This window comes from Taudactylus pleione, unplaced genomic scaffold (assembly GCF_031769625.1).
Source record: "Taudactylus pleione unplaced genomic scaffold, aTauple2 ptg003324l, whole genome shotgun sequence".
Classification (NCBI taxonomy): domain Eukaryota; kingdom Metazoa; phylum Chordata; class Amphibia; order Anura; family Myobatrachidae; genus Taudactylus; species Taudactylus pleione.
The window spans coordinates 130442-139294 of NW_028287678.1; positions in this window are offsets into that span (position 1 = coordinate 130442).

Sequence of the window (8853 nt, forward strand, 5' to 3'; positions counted from 1 at the left end):
ATTTGAAGTATCACTGCTATTCACCTAACCTGATACCTGGAGATATCACTGATATTTCCTGGTACCAGTCCTCCTACGTTCATTTCTACACTCAATAATGTAGTATAGGGATGTAGGAATTAGTCTATTCATCAACTTCCAAAAAGTCATAATTTTCAGAAATTGCACGTGTAACTGTATGCCATCCTCAGATGGTGTACAGCTCCCAAAAGCCTTCACAAGCTACCGTTTACATGGCACCTTGTGTGTAGATATGCAGGGCTGACTTCATCCTCTGCTAAGCTCCTCCTCCATCTCCCCCCACATCTGGCCGCTCCCTCCTCCCTCTGTATTCTTCTTCCCACCGCAGCATTAGTGTGTACTGACTGCAGCTGCTGCTCTGATGTCCTCCTCCATCTCCCCCCACATCCGGCCGCTCCCTCCTCCCTCTGTATTCTTCTTCCCACCACAGCATTAGTGTGTACTGAACGCAGCTGCTGCTCTGATGTCCTCCTTCATCTCCCCCCACTTCCGGCCGCTCCCTCCTCCCTCTGTATTCTTCTTCCCACCGCAGCATTAGTGTGTACTGACTGCAGCTGCTGCTCTGATGTTCTCCTTCATCTCCCCCCACATCTGGCCGCTCCCTCCGCCCTCTGTATTCTTCTTCCCACCGCAGCATTAGTGTGTACTGACTGCAGCTGCTGCTCTGATGTCCTCCTCCATATCCCCCCACTTCCTCCTCCCTCTGTATTCTTCTTCCCACCGCAACATTAGTGTGTACTGACTGCAGCTCTGATGTCCTCCTCCATCTCCCCCCACATCCGGCCACTTCCTCCTACCTCTGTATTCTTCTTCCCACCGCAGCATTTGTGTGTACTGACCGCAGCTGCTGCTCTGATGTCCTCCATCTCCCCCCACATCCGGCCGCTCCCTCCTCCCACTGCATTCTTCTTCCCACCGCAGCATTTGTGTGTACTGACTGCAGCTGCTGCTCTGATGTCCTCCTCCATCTCCTTCCACATCCAGCAGCTCCTTCCTCCCTCTGTATTCTTCCCACCGCAGCATTAGTGTGTACTGACTGCAGCTGCTGCTCTGATGTTCTCCTTCATCTCCCCCCACATCTGACCGCTCCCTCCGCCCTCTGTATTCTTCTTCCCACCGCAGCATTAGTGTGTACTGACTGCAGCTGCTGCTCTGATGTCCTCCTCCATCTCCCCCCACTTCCTCCTCCCTCTGTATTCTTCTTCCCACCGCAGCATTAGTGTGTACTGACTGCAGCTCTGATGTCCTCCTCCATCTCCCCCCACATCCGGCCACTTCCTCCTACCTCTGTATTCTTCTTCCCACCGCAGCATTTGTGTGTACTGACCGCAGCTGCTGCTCTGATGTCCTCCATCTCCCCCCACATCCGGCCGCTCCCTCCTCCCACTGCATTCTTCTTCCCACCGCAGCATTTGTGTGTACTGACTGCAGCTGCTGCTCTGATGTCCTCCTCCATCTCCCTCCACATCCAGCAGCTCCTTCCTCCCTCTGTATTCTTCCCACCGCAGCATTAGTGTGTACTGAACACAGCTGCTGCTTTAAGAACTGTCTCCCTCTGCATCCTGCAAGTACCTTCTCCCGCTGCATTATTCTGACCATTGCCACAGCACCATTGCCCAACACAGCCGAATTATTGCTCTTTAGCCAGTGCAACAAAGAAAAAAGAAAAGTATTGTCTCTTTGTTGGCGCACATAAAGAGTAGAAGAATAATATAAAATTTAATTTTTATTGTATCAATGTTTAAAATTCACCTTTGTAGTGAAATATTGAAAGAAGAATAAATTATTGAAACAGAAACATATTCTATATATCATTCTTAATAATAAATTATTGATAATACATGTGTCTATGTCTTATTGACCTATTGAATAATTTAATTTATTCATAAATAATCAAGTGATGTTTATTATCTCTTTAATGCATCAATTTAATTATCACATAGGTTATCCATCAGCAGGAAAGAACATATATGTGTATGTCTTTGATTTGAAAAACTCCTTATGGGAAGTTTACCATCCCATCCTGAGACATTGCCACATGGGAACATGTATCCAGTATCCAACATGCAAACGTCACCTTCCCATTAGAGTAAAAATATGATGAATCTTTGTAATGTTGGATTCACCATACACAAAGACTATGAGGGGTTAATTTAGAAAAATAAACAAAATGTGTACACAAGCTATGCATCCTTGGGTGCTAATAGATATTCCTTTTATATAACATGAGTTGACTTATATAGATTCTGTATAAAGCACCAATGTGTGCCCAGTAAGGGAGGGAGGGAAGGGGTGCTAAGTGTGCTCAGTAAGGGAGGGGGTGCTAAGTGTGCTCAGTAAGGAAGTGAGGGAGTGCTACATGTGCCCAGTTGAGGGAGGGAGGGGGTGCTACGTGTACTCAGTAAAGGAAGGGGTGCTATGTGTGCTCAGTAAGGGAAGGGGTGCTACGTCTGCTCAGTGAGGGAGGGAGTGCTAAGTGTGCTCAGTAAGGGAGGCAGGGGGTGCTACGTGTGCTCAGTAAGGGAGGGGGTGCTAAGTGTGCCCAGTAAGGGAAGGAGAGGATGCTAAGTGTGCTCAGTGAGGGAGGGAGGGGGTGCTAAGTGTGCTCAGTGAGGGAGGGGGGGAGGTGCTAAGTGTGCTCAGTAAGGGAGGGAGGGGATGCTAAGTGTGCTTAGTAAGGGAGGGAGGGGGGGCTAAGTGTGCTTAGTAAGGGAGGGAGGGGGGGCTAAGTGTGCTCAGTAAGGGAGGGAGGGGTGCTAAGTGTGCTCAGTAAGGGAGGGAGGGGGGTGCTAAGTGTGCTCAGTAAGGGAGGGAGGGGGGTGCTAAGTGTGCTCAGTAAGGGAGGGAGGGGGTGCTAAGTGTGCTCAGTAAGGGAGGGAGGGGGTGCTAACTGTGCTCAGTAAGGGAGGGAGTGCTAAGTGTGCTCAGTAAGGGAGGAAGGGAGTGCTAAGTGTGCCCAGTAAGGGAGGGAGGGAAGGGGTGCTACGTGTGCTCAGTAAGGGAGGGGGTGCTAAGTGTGCCCAGTAAGGGAAGCAGAGGATGGTAAGTGTGCTCAGTGAGGGAGGGAGGGGATGCTAAGTGTGCTCAGTAAGGGAGGGAGGGGGTGCTAATTGTGCTCAGTAAGGGAGGGAGGGGTGCTAAGTGTGCTCAGTAAGGGAGGGAGGGGGTGCTAAGTGTGCCCAGTAAGGGAGGGAGGGTGTGCTAAGTGTACTCAGTAAGGGAGGGAAGGGGTGCTAAGTGTGCTCAGTAAGGGAGTGAGGGGGTGCTACGTGTGCTCAGTAAGGGAGGGAGTGCTAAGTGTGCTCAGTAAGGGGTTGGAGGGTGTGCTCAGTAAGGGAGGGAGGGGGTGCTAAGTGTGCTCAGTAAGGGAGGGAGAGGGTGCTAAGTGTGCTCAGTGAGGGAGGGAAAGGGTGCTAAGTGTGCTCATTAAGGGAGGGAGAGGGTGCTAAGTGTGCTCAGTAAGGGAGGGAGGGAGTGCTACGTGTGCTCAGTAAGGGAGGGAGGGGGTGCTAAGTGTGCTCAGTAAGGGAGAGAGTGCTAAGTGTGCTCAGTAAGGAAAGGGGTGCTAAGTGTGCTCAGTAAGGGAGGGAGGGGGTGCTAAGTGTACTCAGTAAGAGAAGGGGTGCTAAGTGTGCTCAGTAAGGGAGGGACTGCTAAGTGTGCCCAGTAAGGGAGGGAGGGAGTGCTAAGTGTGCTCACTAAGGGAGGAAGAGGGTGCTAAGTGTGCTCAGTAAGGGAGGGGGTGCTAAGTGTGCTCAGTAAGGGAGGGAAGGGGTGCTAAGTGTGCTCAGTAAGGGAGGGTGTGCTAAGTGTGCTCAGTAAAGGAGGGAGGGAGTGCTAAGTGTGCTCAGTAAGGGAGGGAAGGGGTGCTAAGTGTGCTCAGTAAGGGAGGGGGTGCTAAGTGTGCTCAGTAAGGGAGGGAGGGAGTGCTACGTGTGCCCAGTAAGGGAGGGAAGGGGTGCTACGCGTGCTCAGTAATGGAGGGGGTGCTAAGTGTGCTCAGTAAGGGAGGGAGGGGGTGCTCAGTAAGGGGGGGTGCTAAGTGTGCCCAGTAAGGGAAGGAGAGGATTCTAAGTGTGCTCAGTGAGGGAGGGAGAGGGTGCTAAGTGTGCTCAGTGAGGGAGGGAAAGGGTGCTAAGTGTGCTCATTAAGGGAGGGAGAGGGTGCTAAGTGTGCTCAGTAAGGGAGGGAGGGAGTGCTACGTGTGCTCAGTAAGGGAGGGAGGGGGTGCTAAGTGTGCTCAGTAAGGGAGAGAGTGCTACGTGTGCTCAGTAAGGAAAGGGGTGCTAAGTGTGCTCAGTAAGGGAGGGAGGGGGTGCTAAGTGTACTCAGTAAGAGAAGGGGTGCTAAGTGTGCTCAGTAAGGGAGGGACTGCTAAGTGTGCCCAGTAAGGGAGGGAGTGCTAAGTGTGCTCAGTAAGGGAGGAAGAGGGTGCTAAGTGTGCTCAGTAAGGGAGGGGGTGCTAAGTGTGCTCAGTAAGGGAGGGAAGGGGTGCTAAGTGTGCTCAGTAAGGGAGGGTGTGCTAAGTGTGCTCAGTAAAGGAGGGAGGGAGTGCTAAGTGTGCTCAGTAAGGGAGGGAAGGGGTGCTAAGTGTGCTCAGTAAGGGAGGGGGTGCTAAGTGTGCTCAGTAAGGGAGGGAGGGAGTGCTACGTGTGCCCAGTAAGGGAGGGAAGGGGTGCTACGCGTGCTCAGTAATGGAGGGGGTGCTAAGTGTGCTCAGTAAGGGAGGGAGGGGGTGCTCAGTAAGGGGGGGTGCTAAGTGTGCCCAGTAAGGGAAGGAGAGGATTCTAAGTGTGCTCAGTGAGGGAGGGAGTGCTAAGTGTGCTCAGTAAGGGAGAGAAGGGATGCTAAGTGTGCTCAGTAAGAGAGGAAGGGAGTGCTAAGTGTGCCCAGTAAGGGAGGGAGGGAAGGGGTGCTAAGTGTGCTCAGTAAGGGAGGGGGTGCTAAGTGTACTCAGTAAGGGAGGGAGGGAGTGCTACATGTGCCCAGTTGAGGGAGGGAGGGGGTGCTACGTGTGCTCAGTAAGGGAAGGAAGGGGTGCTTCGTGTGCTCAGTAAGGGAAGGGGTGCTACGTGTGCTCAGTAAGGGAGGGGGTGCTAAGTGTGCTCAGTAAGGGAGGGAGGGGGTGCTAAGTGTGCTCAGTAAGGGAGGGAAGGGGTGCTACGTGTGCTCTGTAAGGGAGGGGGTGCTAAGTGTGCCCAGTAAGGGAAGGAGAGGATGCTAAGTGTGCTCAGTGAGGGAGGGAGGGGGTGTAATGTGTGCTCAGTGAGGGAGGGAGGGGGTGCTCAGTAAGGGGGGTGCTAAGTGTGCCCAGTAAGGGAAGGAGAGGATGCTAAGTGTGCTCAGTGAGGGAGGGAGTGCTAAGTGTGCCCAGTAAGGGAGAGAGGGGATGCTAAGTGTGCTCAGTAAGGGAGGGAGGGGGTGCTAATTGTGCTCAGTAAGGGAGGGAGGGGTGCTAAGTGTGCTCAGTAAGGGAGGGAGGGGGGTGCTAAGTGTGCTCAGTAAGGGAGGGAGGGGGTGCTAAGTGTGCTCAGTAAGGGAGGGAGGGGGTGCTAAGTGTGCTCAGTAAGGGAGGGAGGGGGTGCTAACTGTGCTCAGTAAGGGAGGGAGTGCTAAGTGTGCTCAGTAAGGGAGGAAGGGAGTGCTAAGTGTGCCCAGTAAGGGAGGGAGGGAAGGGGTGCTACGTGTGCTCAGTAAGGGAGGGGGTGCTAAGTGTGCCCAGTAAGGGAAGGAGAGGATGCTAAGTGTGCTCAGTGAGGGAGGGAGGGGATGTTAAGTGTGCTCAGTAAGGGAGGGAGGGGGTGCTAATTGTGCTCAGTAAGGGAGGGAGGGGGGTGCTAAGTGTGCTCAGTAAGGGAGGGAGGGGGTGCTAAGTGTGCTCAGTAAGGGAGGGAGGGGGTGCTAAGTGTGCTCAGTAAGGGAGGGAGGGGGTGCTAAGTGTGCTCAGTAAGGGAGGGAAGGGGTGGTAAGTGTGCTCAGTAAGGGAGGGAGGGGGTGCTAACTGTGCTCAGTAAGGGAGGGAGTGCTAAGTGTGCTCAGTAAGGGAGGAAGGGAGTGCTAAGTGTGCCCAGTAAGGGAGGGAGGGAAGGGGTGCTAAGTGTGCTCAGTAAGGGAGGGGGTGCTAAGTGTGCTCAGTAAGGGAGGGAGGGAGTGCTACATGTGCCCAGTTGAGGGAGGGAGGGGGTGCTACGTGTGCTCAGTAAGGGAAGGAAGGGGTGCTACGTGTGCTCAGTAAGGGACGGGGTGCTACGTGTACTCAGTAAGGGAGGGGGTGCTAACTGTGCTCAGTAAGGGAGGGAGGGGGTGCTAAGTGTGCTCAGTAAGGGAGGGAAGGGGTGCTACGTGTGCTCAGTAATGGAGGGGGTGCTAAGTGTGCCCAGTAAGGGAAGGAGAGGATGTTAAGTATGCTCAGTGAGGGAGGGAGTGCTAAGTGTGCTCCGTAAGGGAGTGAGGGGGTGCTAAGTGTACTCAGTAAGGGAGGGAGGGGGTGCTACGTGTGCTCAGTAAGGGAGGGGGTGCTAATTGTGCCCAGTAAGGGAAGGAGAGGATGCTAAGTGTGCTCAGTGAGGGAGGGAGGGGGTGCAATGTGTGCTCAGTGAGGGAGGGAGGGGGTGCTCAGTAAGGGGGGGGTGCTAAGTGTGCCCAGTAAGGGAAGGAGAGGATGCTAAGTGTGCTCAGTGAGGGAGGTAGTGCTAAGTGTGCTCAGTAAGGGAGAGAGGGGATGCTAAGTGTGCTCAGTAAGGGAGGGAGGGGGTGCTAAGTGTGCTCAGTAAGAGAGGGAGGGGGTGCTAAGTGTGCTCAGTAAGGGAAGGAGGGGGGTGCTAAGGGTGCTCAGTAAGGGAGGGAGGGGGTGCTAAGTGTGCTCAGTAAGGGAGGGAGGGGGTGCTAAGTGTGCTCAGTAAGAGAGGGAGGGGGTGCTAAGTGTGCTCAGTAAGGGAGGGAAGGGGTGGTAAGTGTGCTCAGTAAGGGAGGGAGGGGGTGCTAAGTGTGCTCTGTAAGGGAGGGAGTGCTAAGAGTGCTCAGTAAGGGAGGAAGGGAGTGCTAAGTGTGCCCAGTAAGGGAGGGAGGGAAGGGGTGCTAAGTGTGCTCAGTAAGGGAGGGGTTGCTAAGTGTGCTCAGTAAGGGAGGGAGGGAGTGCTACATGTGCCCAGTTGAGGGAGGGAGGGGGTGCTACGTGTGCTCAGTAAGGAAGGGGTGCTACGTGTGCTCAGTAAGGGAGGGGGTGCTACGTGTGCTCAGTAAGGGAAGGGGTGCTACGTGTGCTCAGTAAGGGAGGGGGTGCTAAGTGTGCTCCGTAAGGGAGTGAGGGGGTGCTAAGTGTGCTCAGTAAGGGAGGGAGGGGGTGCTACGTGTGCTCAGTAAGGGAAGGGGTGCTACGTGTGCTCAGTAAGGGAGGGGGTGCTAAGTGTGCTCAGTAAGGGAGGGGGTGCTAAGTGTGCTCAGTAAGGGAGGGAGGGAGTGCTACATGTGCCCAGTTGAGGGAGGGAGGGGGTGCTACGTGTGCTCAGTAAGGGAAGGAAGGGGTGCTATGTGTGCTCAGTAAGGGACGGGGTACTACGTGTACTCAGTAAGGGAGGGGGTGCTAAGTGTGCTCAGTAAGGGAGGGAGGGGGTGCTAAGTGTGCTCAGTAAGGGAGGGAAGGGGTGCTACGTGTGCTCAGTAAGGGAGGGGGTGCTAAGTGTGCCCAGTAAGGGAAGGAGAGGATGTTAAGTGTGCTCAGTGAGGGAGGGAGTGCTAAGTGTGCTCCGTAACGGAGTGAGGGAGTGCTAAGTGTACTCAGTAAGGGAGGGAGGGGGTGCTACGTGTGCTCAGTAAGGGAGGGGGTGCTAAGTGTGCCCAGTAAGGGAAGGAGAGGATGCTAAGTGTGCTCAGTGAGGGAGGGAGGGGGTGCAATGTGTGCTCAGTGAGGGAGGGAGGGGGTGCTCAGTAAGGGGCGGGGTGCTAAGTGTGCCCAGTAAGGGAAGGAGAGGATGCTAAGTGTGCTCAGTGAGGGAGGTAGTGCTAAGTGTGCTCAGTAAGGGAGAGAGGGGATGCTAAGTGTGCTCAGTAAGGGAGGGAGGGGGTGCTAAGTGTGCTCAGTAAGGGAGGGAGGGGGTGCTAAGTGTGCTCAGTAAGGGAGGGAGGGGGGTGCTAAGTGTGCTCAGTAAGGGAGGGAGGGGGTGCTAAGTGTGCTCAGTAAGGGAGGGAGGGGGTGCTAAGTGTGCTCTGTAAGGGAGGGAGTGCTAAGAGTGCTCACTAAGGGAGGAAGGGAGTGCTAAGTGTGCTCAGTAAGGGAGGGAGGGGGTGCTAAGTGTGCTCAGTAAGGGAGGGAAGGGGTGCTACGTGTGCTCAGTAAGGGAGGGGGTGCTAAGTGTGCCCAGTAAGGGAAGGAGAGGATGTTAAGTGTGCTCAGTGAGGGAGGGAGTGCTAAGTGTGCTCCGTAAGGGAGTGAGGGGGTGCTAAGTGTACTCAGTAAGGGAGGGAGGGGGTGCTACGTGTGCTCAGTAAGGGAGGGGGTGCTAATTGTGCCCAGTAAGGGAAGGAGAGGATGCTAAGTGTGCTCAGTGAGGGAGGGAGGGGGTGCAATGTGTGCTCAGTGAGGGAGGGAGGGGGTGCTCAGTAAGGGGCGGGGTGCTAAGTGTGCCCAGTAAGGGAAGGAGAGGATGCTAAGTGTGCTCAGTGAGGGAGGTAGTGCTAAGTGTGCTCAGTAAGGGAGAGAGGGGATGCTAAGTGTGCTCAGTAAGGGAGGGAGGGGGTGCTAAGTGTGCTCAGTAAGGGAGGGAGGGGGTGCTAAGTGTGCTCAGTAAGGGAGGGAGGGGGGTGCTAAGTGTGCTCAGTAAGGGAGGGAGGGGG